This window comes from Galleria mellonella, unplaced genomic scaffold (genome assembly GCF_026898425.1).
Source record: "Galleria mellonella isolate WM207_F2 unplaced genomic scaffold, CSIRO_AGI_GalMel_v1 utg19, whole genome shotgun sequence".
Classification (NCBI taxonomy): domain Eukaryota; kingdom Metazoa; phylum Arthropoda; class Insecta; order Lepidoptera; family Pyralidae; genus Galleria; species Galleria mellonella.
Window position 1 is genome coordinate 4,738,755 of NW_026442028.1, and position 18,344 is coordinate 4,757,098.

General features: G+C 32.1%; 1 protein-coding gene across 2 annotated transcripts in view; it reads left to right on the top strand.

Moving 5' to 3' along the window:
• Positions 1–4,407: 4,407 nt before the first annotated feature.
• The window catches only part of LOC113521143 (knirps-related protein-like), a 116,655-nt gene continuing 102,718 nt past the window's right edge, over positions 4,408–18,344 (top strand). For both annotated transcript variants that reach the window (XM_052894062.1, XM_052894063.1), the window contains exon 1: positions 4,408–4,905. The gene's annotated coding sequence lies outside the window, so the exon portion shown is untranslated. The remainder of the gene's footprint in view (positions 4,906–18,344) is intronic.

An 18,344-nucleotide genomic window follows, 5' to 3' on the forward strand; every position in this document is an offset into this window, starting at 1 on the left:
GTATTTTGCTCTTTCAAGCAAGGACAATCAAAGCAATAAACTGAGTTGTGACCATTTTTTTGTTGCTATGGCGCACACACACAAATGTAATAATGACTTAAATGACATAATATAGTAAATATTTGTATGCCTACGTCGCTTAAACCTTTTTTGCATGTTTCTTCTTTATTGGTGAAATAAATCAAGGTGTTATAATTCATGTTCAAAAAGAAAGGAAAAATGGTTAAAAAAATAACTTTGATAGCTATGTTTTGTTTTTTGCAATGGACATTAGAAAGGTATCCAGAAACGATCAACTTAAAGTGAGCTTGTTCTTTTGTATAATTTTTGGGCATTCAATGTTATGATGGAAATTTCCACTAATATGCAAAGAAGGGTTAAGAGAAGCAGATTCTGTCGGGGATTAGTTTGCCATCTCCACTCCTTAAGAAATTTTGTAAAAATTTTAAAAATAATAATAATAAGTTAAGTTTTATTTCAAAATAAATGTTACAAACATCTTTAAACATAGGTGAAACCCTGCTTCCTAAATAGATATATTCTGTAGGTACTTTAGGATATATCCCTATTCCTATATGTCATAATGGCAAAAAATATATACATAATAAAAAAGATATCTATCTATTACGAACAAACAAACATACAAAAAACATATCTATTTATAATAATAGTATAGATAACAGTTTATTGTAAATATATTGTACGCTCATCACCGCATTTATCATTAACCGCATTTACGTTTATGGCATTACAAAATGCGAGAGATTATAAAAAATTAATAACAGTCCATCGAAGAGCAGACGGCTGAACACGGATATCTTATGACAAAGTGCCTGAACCCTATTATGCAAATGCATGCATAATTTACTGAGACAAATACCACGTAATATAATGTATGCATTCATATATGCAAGCTAGTATTGTACTGCGGTGGATACGGAATCGCCATAAAGAGCCACTCAGTCCAATGTTTACTTAGTACTTACTAGTTTTCCTATTTTATAAGCTGCTTATGTTTACTAATGCACACGAATTTTTATAGCCTCTTGAATAAGTAAATATTCTCACGACTATAGTCTCTAATGGGGTAGCCAGAGGTCTCTGTAGATAATTACGAACAAACAAACATCCAAAAAACATGTCTTCTCTGTATATAATAATAGTACAAATAACAGTTTATTGTAGATATATTGCATGCTTATTGTCATTTATCAATTTAACCACTTACCATCAGGTGGGCCGTATGCTTGTTTGCCACCTTAGTGGTATAAAAAAAAAGACAGCGTTGTTGTAAAAGAACGCTCGACATGACCATAGTAAGTCGAGCATGTTCGAATTCAAAGTGGCCGAGGGCGAGCCTACCGCGGTCGCTCGAACTAATTTAGTTTACTTTGGATGTTTTTGAAATCTTTAATTTTTATATAATACTAGCGATCCGGCCCGGTTTCGCTTAATTAGATAATTACTTACTATGTATATACTTATATAGCTTGTTTCGTGAACAATCTTTAAAATCCGTTCAGTTGTTCTTGAGTTTATTCATTGTAAACATAGAATAAATTTTTTCCTATTTATATTTTTTTTTTTATTGGTGTAGACCTTTTGCTTCCTACTTCGATCGCTAAAGTTTCAGGCGTAGAAAAGTCAATAAATAAGCTACTTCTAGATGGCGTATCCAGATAAATCCTATTTGCGTGATACCGGAACAACCATACAGTCAGACCAGAGGGATATTTTGTACAAAAGTCTTTTGCTTGGGTACCTTTATCCCATTCGTGTTTCTACCGTGAAGCTGTTGTGTTTGCATGGCTGTGTTTCGGTTTGAATAGTGGGATATGGCAGTGAATTTACAGGGTACAGAGGAATAACACCTGAGTCCTCAGGAACGGCAACGCATGTGGGTATCATGGGCGAAATAAAACACTCTGTTATATCCATAATACTGTTTATGTCTATTGACGACGGTTACCACTTTCGATCAGGTGGGCTGTAAGCTTGTTTGCCATTCTAAGTTACATAAAAAAAGGAGAAAAAATAAGACAAAATTTCTAATAATTATTATACTGGGAACAATATAGAAATTGGATTAAAAAATATAATCACAATGATATATGTCACCATCGTAGAAAATACTTTGATATCAAAAATATTCCTATATATATATATGGTTTTTGAAGTATTTAGGTATATAGTTTTTTAAATAACTTTTTTAAATCTTACCTCTTTATTTTTATCATTATAAATATATTTTACTAACCAGGAGACCATCAAGCGACGTAAATATACATCCTTTGACAATGGATGTATATTTGCGGTATTTAGAGTTGAGACTCCGGGTCCATGGGGCCCCGAGGCCTTTCTTTTCAAAGAGATTTCACGACGGCTAGTGAAAACCTTTGGTGACCGGAAGGCTGCACTATACTTTGGTCAACGCATTTCCATTGCTATTCAGCGTGGAAATGCAGCAAGTATCCTAAGCACCGTACCAGCTGGCAGTGATCTCAAAGAAATTTTTTATCTTTAAATATATTTATTTTTTATTTTTTAATTACTCTTTATTTAGATATTTATAGTTTCTCTTCTATTTAGATATTTATAGTTTATTAAAGATTATATTTAAAAAAAAATCCGATTTCCATTATGGCAAAACCAGTTATTTCGATTTAATACTAAACTACTAAATCGCAGAAAGCCGGTAAGCAACATCGTAACTCCTAGGTGAGGTACCTAGGAGACTTGCTGCATTCAGTTGGCAGTGATCTCAAAGAAATTTTTTATTTGTAAATATTTTTTTAAGGACTTGTTTTTGATATTTATTGCACGTAGATGTAAGATGTGTTTTTATAATATAGATAGATAATTTTTTTTACTAACTTAAGTTTGAATTATGTATTACCTACTTTTTATTCTATTCATCTTACCTCGCCAATCCATTTTTTATAGTTACAATGAAATGCTAATCCTGCATACGCCATTGAATTAAGCTCATGGTGTAGGTAAGTACCTATGAGTGATGACGAAATAACTATATATATATATATATAATAAGGTGAATACTTTAACCGACTTAACATTAAAATAGTAGCTTATCATCCTCTTTTATATATTACATGTTTATTTATATTTTATATATCTATTTATAACACGAAGGAAAGAGAAGAATTCATGCGCCACTTTAACTTAAATAAATTTAACGTTGGTCTTATTCAATCTATGTTAGCTGAACATAAATCAGAAATTTTTTAACATCTCTGTAAATTATTGATGCCCATTAATTCTTCTCTTTCCGTGTCTTTTCGGGAAAGTAGATAAAGCTTTATTTGAGAAATCAGTTTAAGGTACGATAGGGCTGATATACCTGAAGAAAGTAAAAGCCCTTTAAATAATAATAATAAATATATATGTAAGTATATTTGTTATTTATATATATAATTATTTGTTTATATATATCAATTTTAGTATGTATGTATATCAATAATTACTAGTACCGCATCCGAGTATTCTAACACTTCCCAAATGTTGACTGGGAGAGAATGCTTTTAGCATTAAATCCGCCATGTACACATACATGTGCTTATGAATAAAATAAAAATTATAAAATAATTAGGTATAAATTATTTGTAATGTGTTGGAGTTTATTTTCCGTAAACCACACGTAACATCGCAACAACTAACATAAAAAGACAGCTCACTAAAACAACGCTAAAAGAACAATAGAACAAAAAAACGTCAACTTTTATATCCTTATTTAAATATTACTGTAACAATAAAACAGTTTTGTTCTACAGATAATGCTTTAAACGCTACGCTAAAAAGTCTATTGTTTAAAAAAAACAACCGCTATTCTTCTATAATTTGTACACGATTCCTTAACACGTACCGATTTGAAAATAATCGAATGGAATATAATCGAATCGGTCGTTTAAACAGAACAATAACTCATATATAAATGTATCTAATCTCGAATTTCGATTGACGATTTATGCAAATTTTTTGGATGGATCGTATTACTCGGATACCAGTTGAGAGGTCGACTCCCATAAGACAACTTTCTATTGGACGGACGTTTTAATAATTACCTTCACAATGGAGATTATACGTGAAAGAAAAGCAACCAAATCGCATTAAACTATAGAGTTAAGATAATCGCGTCGCGATCTATAACGTCGCGCGCGTATCGTTTTATTAATCGCGCTACGCCGGCGCAGGCGCAGTGGCAAAGTTCACGCGATCCCACCACGCCGAGACCGGTAACGCACCGAGCGTTAGAGACAAAGACGGGTATACAACCGTACCCGTACAAGTGATAGAGACAGCGATACGGATAGACGTTGCGTTAGAAGTTGACCACGCCCCTTCAGCATTCGAAGCTCCGAATCCTCCTCCACGAGCATTCGTGCGCGCGCGCCGTACAGGCAACACGCGACTCGCGTTCGAAATTTGGACTTTTTCAAAAATGGAATCGCAAACCGCAATTGCAATTCCATCAATAGAAAATGGCCAGTGTGCGGACTTTTTAAATTTTTCTTTTTTTTTCTAGAATATATTTTGCATTACTCGTAGACTATTAAATAGCGTGTAAATAGTTAAAGAAAAGACAATAAACTTAACAGTGCGGTCGTTTAGCGTATCGCTCGATTTCAGTTTGCGTTTTCAGTTAGGCGGCTCCTGTAAATTGTTCGCGGCGACATTTTTGTTTGTTTTCATCGAAAGTGACTGGACTGGTGACATTTGAAATCGAAGGTATTCGTAATTGAAGCACAGCGTTTACGTGTCGTCTAGTGAAATTTACTGACTTTGAAAAATTTTTTTGGAAAGTATACAAATTCTCTGTGAAGTGCTTCTGGATTAATTTTCGCACAACCAGCTGATTCAGTTGTTAAAAATCACACCAAAGAAATAAAGGTAAGCAGTGTTTAATACAATTATCCGACCCCGTTATTCTCTTGATTAATATATAAAACTTACTTTCGTAACAAAGATTTTATTTTAGTTAAATTGTAATAAAAGTTATAAAATCGTAAAATCAATATAATTTTAACTTTTAAAATGACGCGTCCTGGATTCCGGGAGTTATACCTACAAAAGACATCAACGCACTCCATACCAATCGTATTCACAAAAAACAATGTGATATTACAAAATAACACAAAGTGAAATCACAATATTATTATATTAATATTTCTAATAACAGGTATCAATTAACATAAAATATTTATTATTTTAATTGTTATTATTAAAAATTATAATCTAAGGGGCATTATGTAAAGATAATATTTGACCCAATGACGATAAAACATAGTGCTTTACACGTTATACAACATTAAACTTATAACTACCTATATTTATGCAAATCAATGATTGATTGATTGATTTAATACTTCAATATAAATATTTTTATTGGCATAAAATATTCAATTATATATTCCGAATTAAAAATACAAATCCTATAGACACTTTCGCCTTTCGGTTTCTCAAGGTTTACTGGGAAAAATACCTTTAAGGGATAAGTCCGTCTGTGTACATTTTTGTTATAATCTTATATCTGTACTATAAATAACTGTAGAAAAGTATAGAAATAAATAAATAAAACTACTCAACTGTGATAAATACTTTATTTCAGTAATAAATAGTGTGAAATCATAATATATGAAAATATTCGGTTTCACTTGATACGCGCGCGCGGGTTACAAATATGAAGTGGGTCAATAAACACCTATGTGACAACTGACTATTTTACATTTTCGACACAATTGTAATACAATATTGTTGCTAAAATGTAACGATCAATACTTATAAAGAAACATTATCTTTATTCTTTTTTATACTTATATATATAATTTTAATAACCTTCGTTTCGAATATAATATACTATTTCAAGTGAATTTATTTACTAAACTTAATAATTTCCAGACTAATATTTCCTTAATTAAAAAAATTTGATTGTGATATTTATAGTATATAAATTTTAAAATCATTAATAATTAATTTATATATTAGTATGAAATTTTTAGTTTTGATAAAATTTAATTACTAATTTTTAAAATCGGGTATTAATTACACTAAACGTGTTACATTTTCGATTGGACTTTTAATAGTGGCGTCGATTCTAAAGCGCAATTTTACTAAACTTATATCTCATAACCCATTATTTTAACTTAATAGTTTCGTGAAATTACCGTTTTGTGGACCATCACATTATAAATTTATAATAACTTTGACATAAATATATTAAAAACTTTGTTTATTCATCATGATCATTTAGATAAAGATTACGCTGTAATATCGAAATGAAATTATTTATTTTACAGATAAGTAATTTAGAATGGCACCTCAAAATCAAACCTAAATTATACGGTCAAATATAATGTTAAAATAATGTTTATTAATTTTATCCTAAAATTCCTAAACAAATATATTTAATAACTAAAATAAACGTTTACTTAAATATATTAATGATTTAATATAATTAATTATATAAAAATTTATATTAATAAAAATATGATAATGAGTATGTCACCTACTGACACCATAACTGGTATGCAATAGAATATTTACACTACCTGCTATCCCAACGAACATGTCCTGAAATTGCGAAGAACTTACAAAGTTGCGATTAAAATAATAACAATAAGGCCCGCATGGCTGAACATTTTACACCCATAAAAACTAAAATATTACGCACAATATAAATTCAAATTATAATAATATTTATTACAAATTTTTATATCCATACGTGATAGGAAAGTTCTTAAAAGCTAATTTGAACTCTACAAACACTTGTAGCCACCTATTATCAATTTAATTTATTATATAATTATTATTATTGGGTGTAATTATATATATTTATTATTATAATAATTTATAATATAACTTTATAACATAATTAAAGTATTACGAAATAGGGTAGAGTCTGTAACAAATCATTACTTTTACTCGACTAAAAATTCAACAAAATTATGCAAGATATTTGTGATGATTTGTAACGATTCTCGAATCGAAAATTTGATTCGAGCTAAAGATAACAATTTATAGACTGCTTAAGTAGTCTATGGTGTCTGTACTTCTATACTTATGTTATAAAGAGAAAAGATTTGATTGTTTGTTTGTTTGTTTGTAATAAAGAAAATCAACGACTACTCTATCGATTTTAAAAATTCTTTCACCTTTAAGAAGCTACATTATCATCGTGTAACATTACATATATATTATTTTAGAAAATACTACATAACTGAGCGAAAACCTTTGTTTAATAATGTACAAGAAACGGTTAAAATAATAATGACGCTAATTAAAAATTAATTCAATTTAATTAAAATTATTCTAATAACAGACTTTTAATATATTCGTTATTGGACCAGTATATAAATACTGTAACTAAAATATATAAACATTGCTATGTATTAACTCTATCCCATTACAAACTTTCGCATGTACAATATTAACATGATTCCATCAAACCGTGATTTTAATATCAATTCTATTTAAAATAATAACACATTAAACAATTACAAAGCTATAAAATCACAAATTGACAAAACCAATTCGTATCGAACACATAATCGTCGCTAAAAACGTAATTAAACGCAAAAAAATAGACAAAACAAACAAATAAATCGCAGCGACCTCATTCTAAATCGACTATTGAACAATTCGCCATTATGTACGATTTTAAAGATTATTTAAAAACAGTAATAAAAACATAATGTTACGGCCGAGACAATATGGCGGGCATGCGAACGTTTCCCACGGGGTGTGCGATAAAAAAAATAACAAAAACCACGCGGCGGACACGTAACATTATCTCGGTGACAACGAACAATAACAATTGTTTAATAGAATTAACATCGAGCCAGCGTCGAGCCACTACGTTCAGCCACTTCACTTATCAATCCGTATCTTTGTCAAAATTATAACTCTTAACAGTTTATTGACTTGCCACAGTTGGCCACGGATTATTATTTAATTGTTTACTTGTTTTGTTTATTGCAAACAATTAAATTAAAGTGAAATTAAATTACAGTGACTTTACCTTGTGGTTTCACCCGTAATTTTATAGGGTTAAAAGCCTCACTGTCTTCAATTAAAAACCCAAAACAAAACCTCACTATCCCCAATTAATAACCCAAAACTAAAGCTCACTATCCTCAATTAATAACCCAAAAACAAAAACTCACTATCCTCGATTATTAACCCAAAACAAAAGCTCGCTATCCTTGATTAATAACCTAAAACAAAACCTTTCTATCCTCGATTAATAAAACAAAACCGACTGGTAGTTCCGAAAATTAGCGCGTGCAAATATGTAGACAAATTCTTCTATTTTATATATGAATTATTAGCTTTTACCCGCGACTTCATCCTCGTGATTGGTATATGTTAACTGACCGGAATAAAACGTAGCCTATATTCTTCTCCGTCCCATATAATATGTGTATACCAAATGTCATAGTGACTTTTTAAGCCATTAACGCACTATAAGTTAACAAACAAACTCACTTTCACATTTATAATATTAATAAAGTTTATAGATACACAAACTACTTGTACCATGCGGTGTGGTCCCGGCATAGATTGGACCACCGATTCTTTTCTCGTGGGTGTAAGAGGCGAATAACGTAAAGAAACGTAATGCTCAAGGGCTGGGCAGCAGCGTCCCTCTTAGAACATCACCAAAGTCGAACTGCAGTTACCAACTCACCTGCCAAGTGTGGCAACTACTGACAAAACTCTTTTTACAGGAAAACCTATGTTCAGCTGTGGACATTTAATGGCTAATACATATAATAATATAAAACTTTATTACATTTTTATGTGTATACATCGCATATAGCTTATTCAAGTAACGTTTAAAAAATCATATAATATGTTATTTTTTATGCAACTTACTTATTTTTACCAGCGGAAGACTTTGTACAAAAGTCATTTGCTTGGCCATCTCTGTCCCATTCGTGTTTCTACCATGAAACAGTTGTTTGCATGGCTGTATTTCAGTTTGAAGGGTGGGATATGACAGTAAATTTACAGGGTTCAAAGGAGTAACACTTGACTCCTCGGAAATGGCAACGCATGGGGAGTATCATAGGCGAAACAGTATACTGTTATGTCCATGGTACTGCTCATGTCTACAGGCGTCGGTTACCATTTTCCATCAGGTGGGCCGTCAGCTTGTTTGCCATTCTAAGTTGCATAAAAAAAAGACTTAGAATAGCAAAAAGGCTGTCGTCCCACCTGATGGAAAGTGGTATATCTACCTTTAAACAGGTTTTGTGTAATAATGATTTTGCAGAAGTCTCAGTACTTAGATATCAACATCAAATCCCTAAATAGCTTATTTGCATACTTAATTGAGATTGAAGCGAAATGCCTTTAGTTTTTCTCGTCAACTATGCTTTAATTAATGCTTTGTATGCCATTTAAGGTGCAATTTGCGACGATTGCTCATTCCAGTGCAGGGCTTGTTCGTATACGCGTGGCTTTTTTTATAATTTCCCGATCTAGGACCGAGGCAGTGAAGTAAATAAATAGTTAGCTAATTAAACGCTGTCGTAGAGTTAAGAAATTATGATGAAATAAGTTTTACATTTATAAAATATATAGTTTAGGTTGAATGGGCAGGATTAAAGGTTTTTTTTTATACAACTTAGAATGGCAAACAAGCTGACGGCCCACCTGACGGAAAGTGGTAACCGTCGCTTATAGACATGAATAGTACCATGGACATAACAGAGTATACTGTTTCGTCCATGATACCCCCATGCGTTGCCATTCCTGAGGACTCAGGTGTTATTCCTCTGTACCCTGTAAATTCACGCCATATCCCACCCTTCAAACCGAAACACAGCCATGCAAACACAGCTGCTTCACGGTTGAAACACGAATGGGACAGAGGTACCCAAGCAATCGACTTTTGTACAAAGTCTCCCTCTGGTATTGTACTATATTAATAATTATTGTTGTAGTAATAAGTATTATATAAATCCTTTAGTAATAATATGGATAAAATCATATTACGCCGGCCCCAAATAATAATTGGGATAAGGATAGGAGATGATGATTAATAATTATTGTTGAACATAGCTTCACATATAATAGAGGTTTTGCTAGTAGTTGCCAAGCGGCTGTCGGGTTGGCAATCGAAGTTCGGCTTTTGGTGATGTTTTAAAAGGGACATTGCTGCCCATTTTGCCAAAATCAGCTCCCTTAGTCATTTTGACCATTTATTTTGATCTAAAAACTAAACTAATGCACCTATTTTAATATTTACGGGATCAATCTGTAAATATATTTTTTGAGATAAAAAAAAAGAATTATCCAAATCGATTAAGAACTGACGGGATTAATAGATAACACAATATTTACAATCGAAATCGGTTTTTTTTAGTAGGACATAATTTTTAATTATTAAATTAATATACCAACAAAAAAATTCAAGCCAAATAATAATTTCCTTTTGTAAAGCATTGTTTCAAATTGTATGAGCGATTTTCATTGAATCACGGAACAATAACACAATAGTATATCAGTCCTTTACCTCTAAATGACAGGAGTCAAGTAAAGAAAAAGGAAACAAAGCATAAAAGACAGGATAATGTAACAAAAGGAAAAAAAAAAACAGAAGAAAAGAAGAACTATCCTTCCAAGACTTGTTTTTAATACTTGCCCTAATTGTAATTTTTTTCTTTTTTTGTTTTGGAACTTAGAAAGGCAAACAAGCTGTCGACCCACCTAATGGAAAGCGGTAACCGTCGCCTATAGACATGAACAATACTATGATATGAATTCGTGAAAATTTTACAAAATATACTATGTTAAAGTTAAACCAATATTGGAATCAACTATATTGTTTCCAAGAGAATTGGTAACTAGGCATGATTCCTCTAGATATTGATGAGGAAATAAAACTACATCATGCTACTATACTAATAAGAAGGTATAAAATCTGTGAGTTTGGATGGTCGGAGGGAGACTTTGTACAAAAGTCGTTTGCTTGGTTACCTCTGTCCTATTCGTGTTTCAACCGTGAAGCAGTTGTGTTTGCATGGTTGTGTTTCGGTTTGAAGGGTGGGATATAGCGTGAATTTACTGGGTACAGAGAAATAACCCCTGGATGGCAACGCGTGGGGGGTATCATGGGCGAAACAATATACTCTGTTATGTCCATGGTACTGCTCATGTTTATAGGCGACGGTTACCACGTTCCATCAGGTGGGCCGTCAACTTGTTTGCCATTCTAAGTTGTATAAAAAAAATCTCTAAGTCCCTAATTGCGGTTGCTAATCCGCGCGCCAAGCGTGGTAACCATTGGCAAAATCCCACAAGGGGATGTCTTATATTCAGCAGTGGACGTTTAAAAGCTGGTATAATAATGATGATTCATTCATTAATTAACTTAATAATACACAACTAGTTTCCATTTCCAGATTCAACATTCAAAGCCTCCCAGTGTTGCGGTTCGCGTGCCCATAATTATACTGTGCCGCACAGATAATTGCATCCATTGACACCACGCCAAGCATTATGGATATGAACCAATATTATGTCTTTATCACGCAATTTATTAACATGATAAACATCACGGGTTATTGACTTTCGTCCAATTAGTGATTTGTTGCCTATTGTACTCTGCTTATTAATTAGCTGACCCTTGCTGGGTGCTGTATTGAATCTACCAGGCTCATTTTTTAATTATCAGCGTAATAATAGTCTGTCTCGTCAAGTTAGAACAAACAATATTTGTTATGCTGTGAGATACTGTAAGTGTAGTGAATAATTTATAAAAAAATAATAAATAAATATGGATTTGTAAAATTTTATTAAAATTCGTTGACCGATTTCGGAGATTAGCGTGATTTTTATATATTATATTAAAATTAATCGTTCAAATATTTATTCATATATTTATTTATTTATTTAATACATAAATCCGCAGCACTTAAAAAAATAACTTACATGCTAAATTTCTTATAAATACAGCCAATAATGGATTTTATTTATACAAACGAAAATTATATTTCTAAAGCAAGGTAGGCAAGTTAGAGTGGGTGTATGTAAGTAATATAAGTGCATGTATGAAAGAAACCATGTATAATAATGAGTGTCCTTAGAGTCAGGTTAATTAATATACAAAATAAATAAAATCCATATTGCTGCAGTTATATATATATATATTTTATTCAACTTAGAATGGCAAACAAGCTGACGGCCCACCTGATGAAAGTGGTAACCGTCGCCTATAAACATGAGCAGTACCATGGACATAACAGAGTATACTGTTTCGCCCATGATACCCACCATGCGTTGCCGTTCCTGAGGACTCAGGTGTTAATCCTCTGTACCCAGTAAATTCACGCCATATCCCACCCTTCAAACCGAAACACAACCATACAAACACAACTGCTTCACGGTTGAAACACGAATGGAACAAAGGTACTCAAGCAATCGACTTTTGTACAAAGTCTCCCTCTGGTATATATAATTTGTCTCTTCCCCTTAACCCTAAATAGCACTTCCTCATTACTAATTCGATCTTTTCAGTTATTTTTCTCCATTCATCTCCAGCACCACTTTTCAAAGACTTCAAGTTTATTTGTTTCTTTCTGGATTAGTCTCCAAGTATCACAAGCAAAGCTATACTCCAGATATATCTTTGTTGTATTATAACTAAAAAAAAAAATCTATATAAATTTAACACAATAACCATTGACTGTTACAACGCGAACGATTATCACTAGTAGACAAGTCATTTTCAAAGAGAAATCATTGGAAATCATTAAGGGTAGACATCTGGTAATGTCGTGAAACGATTCTAAAACTTGAACCTTATCTTGTTAAGTTTGGGTCGTTTCGAAAACGTTTCGCGCTAACGGTCCACCGGTTCCTTTCAGCTCGATGGCTAATTGCTAAGAAATTAGTCGCTTGCAACACACAGCCATAGCCATAGCTTTGTCCGCGTTTTTTAACTCTCGCAACTGTCGTGAATATTTCTCGTTGGGTAATTATCCGATTTGACATTGGGCCTCTTATCGGTAAAGATGTAAAGTGTAAAGTATTTAACTTTACATTCTCTCTGTGTTTATTTACAATTGTATGGTCATCGAAAATATGTATTATATATGTTAGTGTTACTTTGTTATACTTAACCAGAGGGAGGCTTTGTACAATAGTCGATTGCTTGAGTACTTCTGTCCCATTCGTGTTGCAACCGTAAAGAAGTGTTTGCATGACTGTGTTTCGGTTTGAAGGATGCGATATGGCGTGAATTTACATAGGCGTAAATTCACTGCTATATATACACGTCCCATATGGAATGAAAAAGAATAGGATTTTAGCGATACGATCGCCCATTGTTTTCTCATTGTGATTATTTGTTGTAATAGTTTATATTTATACAATAAAGAGGATCAATAATAATAAATTTAAACAATAAAGAGTATCTATCTATCTATCCCGGTCACGTGGACGAAGTCGCGAGTAAAAGCTTACTATTTATATAAATAGATAGAAATTGAGATTGGATGCAAGAATAGTATACCTGTAGATAGATGCAACAACGTGATGCGAGCCCTAAACGCCGTAACCCGTGCTAACCCCGTGGCCTTCCTGCCCGCACTCCAGTTCCCACGTGTCGGTAATGACATCATAATCGTAATGTTGAGGAGCGTGTACACTATCCGACACATCAGTAAAATTATGTAGTTTATTAAGCGACTTAAAAAAAATGAGCCCTCAATTTGTATGTACATTTATGTGTGTTACCCATTTTAACAATTGATAATCGTTTTTCATTACCTAATTTCAAAGTATTTATTTTTTTCATTTATTTATTTATTCGACAAAATATGTATCGTGTCATTCGTTAACAACAATATGGAAATATTTAAAAAATCTAAACTCAGGACATAAGGTGACTCATTACATACGAGTTCGAGATAACCGCGTAAACAAACCGTTGCTTTTATAAATTCAAACATTCTCTCCAAACATGTCTTGGAGTCATATATTTTTCTTAATTGCTAATGAATTACCAATCGTGTTCTTATTTGCATTCACACAAAGTTTGCTCTTGGTCAAAAATTATAATTCCTATTCCAAAAAAAAATACAAAAGATTAATACCGTATCACACAGTTCACGAGATGGCGTGTCGCATTAAATTATATATAAATTAATACACAAAACCTGTTTTTAATTCATCAACAATGTTCAACTGTTTTTATGTGTCTTCCATATTTTTTTACACGCCACAACGCGACGTATTTGCCATTTCGGATCATCAACAACCGTCGTCGTATGTCGAATTTGAAAAATCATTTTGTTTTCAATTGATTTTTTTCTCGTATCAATCTTATATTAACTTTATGACATTTCAAGTCATTGTTTTTTTTTTTTTAATATGTTTTTTGTGTCTCGATGTAAAATAATAATCTAGCCGTATGGTCCCGGCATAGAATAGGCCACCCCTTCCGTCCCTGTAGGTGTCGTAAGCTGCGACTAAGGGAGGGCGAGGGATAGGCAACAGCGTTTCTCTTAAAACATCTCCAAAACCTAACTGCGGTTGCCAATCCGACTGCCAAGCGTGATAACTACTAGCAAAACTCCCTAAGATGGAGGCTTGTGTTCAGCAGTGGACAGTTAAAGGCTGATATGACAATTGTTCCTATACATATATGGCTGTGTTTCGGTTTAAAGGGTGGAATGTGGCGTGAATTTACTGGGTACAGAGGAATAACACCTGAGTCCTCAGGAATGGCAACGCATGGGGGGTATCATGGGCGAAACAGTGTACTCAGTTATGTCCATGGTACTGCTCATGTCTACAGGCGACGGTTACCACTTTCCATCAGGTAGACCGTCAGCTTGTTTGTCATTCTAAGTTGTAAAAAAAAAAATACTCAACTGAGGTAGACAGCACCACTTCAATGTTAATAATTTACTAGCAACCCGCCCCGACCTCGCATGATTTTATAATAAAATGCAATCCTAACTAATCGCTTATAATGTAGTTTTCCATAAGAGAATTAATTTTTTTTTAAATCTAATTTTTCCCCTTTATAATATTAATTCAGAATAATGACTTAGAACAAGTTCTAATAACAAAATGGGTCATTGTAACTTGAAATAATGAATAAATAGTAATTTTCATTTATTTATTTGAACTTTAATACAAGAATAATGTACATACGAATAACTTAAAACCGAACAGCGTGACGTTTCTCTACCAGTTAAAAAATGAAATAAATGTATGACGTTTTTGTGCATTATACATAAGAATTATTAATTCACTCTTGCGCCACCAGCCACTTCTATATGTTCTCCTTTAGCCAAAGGTTGTTTGTAAGAGATCGCCCTAGCGATAAGACTGCCTATTGTACCTGTATAATGTATATAAATATAATAATGAGTAGGGATAATATTTATATTATTATATGTATCACATCTCCCATGTTTAGAACTAACAACATTTTTCATCGTGCCTCCCACCAAATTGTTTATAATTACTCCTCTCCATCCAAAGGTTGCCTGGAAGAGATCGCTCTTAGCGATAAGGTCGCCCATTGTTTTCATCATTGTGATTATTTCTTGTAATTGTTTATATTTATAATAAGTTTACTATTGTAATCTTTTGGAGGAAACAATAAATAGTATCTGTCTATCTATATTGTAACCTGTACTTCATGCTACTTGTATTTACAGTTGAATTGTTTATATGTCATTGTATTTTTATGTTTTTAGTTCAATAAAGAGTTAAATAAATAAATATTTTTATTTAAAAAAGCTTACATTTAAGCATTTTTGAATAATATTTTTTTCATTACACTTATGGTATGTACTCATGGAAGCTACAGTGCATTGTGAATGTACCACTACAATATTACCGTCTGAATCGCGTGTGTGATTTACTTTCCGTTTCGTATTACACTCGTCGTGTAGCGGAGGAAATATAACTTATATAACGCACTTTTTAAATTTTTAATCACAATAATCTTATATTTTGCTCCATTAAAAAAAATTAACCATGATAAAATTGATATGAGAATGACACAGAACAAACTCTGTATTTTTTTTATTATTATTATAATTATCAAAATTTATTTATTTAAATGACTTTCTTGAATAAAATAAAATATAGTACAAATAGCGGACTTAAAGAAAGCATTTTCTACCTTTAGGATGTACGTATGTATGTAATCACGAATGCGGTACTTCCTTATTATTATCCTTATTGGGATAGATAAGAGAGAGTAACAGCTGATAATGTTTACCTATACACAATAAATTATATATATATAATTTATATATATATATATATATATAATTTATATATATATATATATAAATATATATAATAATTTATATAATTTATATATAATTTATATAAATTATATGTATAAAATGTCACCAACATATTAGAATAAAATATAATAGTGACCCCCAGCTCTATCGGTTTACATTGTAGAATGTAATATTCTTAGTTGCGTGAGAGATAATAAGCGAGAACGCAGCCAGATCTGTCGGCTCATAATGACGAATGTACCGGAATTAAACATGATGGTTTCGATAAATATATTGTTAAAAAATATAAGAAAGTAAATATAATAATTGAAAATAAATATATATATATATATATATATATATATATATATATATATATATATATATATATATATATATATATATATATATATATATATATAGCTCGGAATATAAATAGATATCATATATTTAAAACTTTCAACGTAAATATTTAGAGACCATTATTAAGGTACTCAACTTTCGACGGCACAACCGCATGGATGGCTAAAATTTAACGCGTCCAATAACGCTACGTACTATAGAGTCGTGATCACATACTAGTCCGCCGTCCCGCGGAACATCCGACGGCGTTGTTTATAAGACACGGCCGCCTCGTCACGTTGCCAACTGGCGACCGACATCGGTAACGACAAATCGTGTATCGATTTGTTGAATGACAGAAATGTTTTATGTCCTTCGTAGAATCACGCCTTTTGCCGTCATGACGACTAGGAAAGTAAAATCGTAGTGTTGTTTTTTTCCTTTCCGTGCCCATCCCGAAATAATGTAATAAAGGGGGGAAGGGATTGTTAGTAATGGGGAGGTTAGTCCCCAATGCTATCAATATACCCTATCAGGTCGACCTCCATGCGATTCCCTCTAGAAACTATCGTGACAAATTTATCGTTGAATTCGTCACGATGAGCTAATTGACTCGCCTTTTCTTCCTCACCTATTCTCTCTCTGGTACCCCGCCAATGTATACCGATAGCGCAGGCTTTATCATCCCATTTACACCCATTAAAAAAAGCCTGTAACCTTTCAACTATGCTCAAAGATATCTCTGATAAAACTATATTTTACTCTTCTCCATCCAAAGGTTGCCTGGAAGAGATCGCTTTTAGCGATAAGGTCACCCATTGTTTTCACATTGTGATTATTTCTTGTAATTGTTTATATTTGTAATAAGTTTACTATTGTAATATTTTGGAGGAAACAATAAAGAGTATCTATCTATGCGGATTTTTTTAAATATTAATTGGCTATATCTACAGTATAGTATAGTTAACTACTATAATTATTCCCCTAACTAATACTGTTTGTTAACACTTAACGCCTCAACAGCGTAACCGATCACTATGGAATTTGATATAATTCGTACTAAAAATAATGGTGAAGGTCATAGTCTGTTTTCTATTTCGGCCAATATATATGTGCCGAGCGAAGTCGCGTGTTAAAACTAGTAATATATTTATAAGTCTTGTAAAATATAAATAAAAAAAAATACATTCAAATATGAATGTGTATAATTATACACCATTACACAGGTGTCGATAGATATATTATGAGTTATAAAATGTTTTGAAATAAAGCGCTTGTAATAAATTTATAGGCTTCGTATTGATGTATGTATGGAAAACAATTCGAATTTCCCCATAGTGTCATAGCGTCAGTTCACCGTTTCATTATAGCTGCTCACCCCAAGTAGCCGTGAAGTTTTATAAATCATTAAGTACAATGCCATCGGTCAGTTTACGACTATTAATTTTAATTAACTACAAACGAAGCTTATTATTGTATGGCCCAAGTTATAAACTGAAGCGTGTATATTGGATTTTCATATAAATAAAAATTAAAAAAAATATATCGAAAATATTATTCTTCTATTTAGTCTTACAACAACTAAAGAAAACATAACATAACTAAATAATCAATGTTGTTCTTAAGTTTCATAAATATACATTATATTTTTATATAAATTACAATAGTAAAATAACCATATGACTGAGAATGCTCACTATACTAAGTAAATCTACTTATTTTTACAAT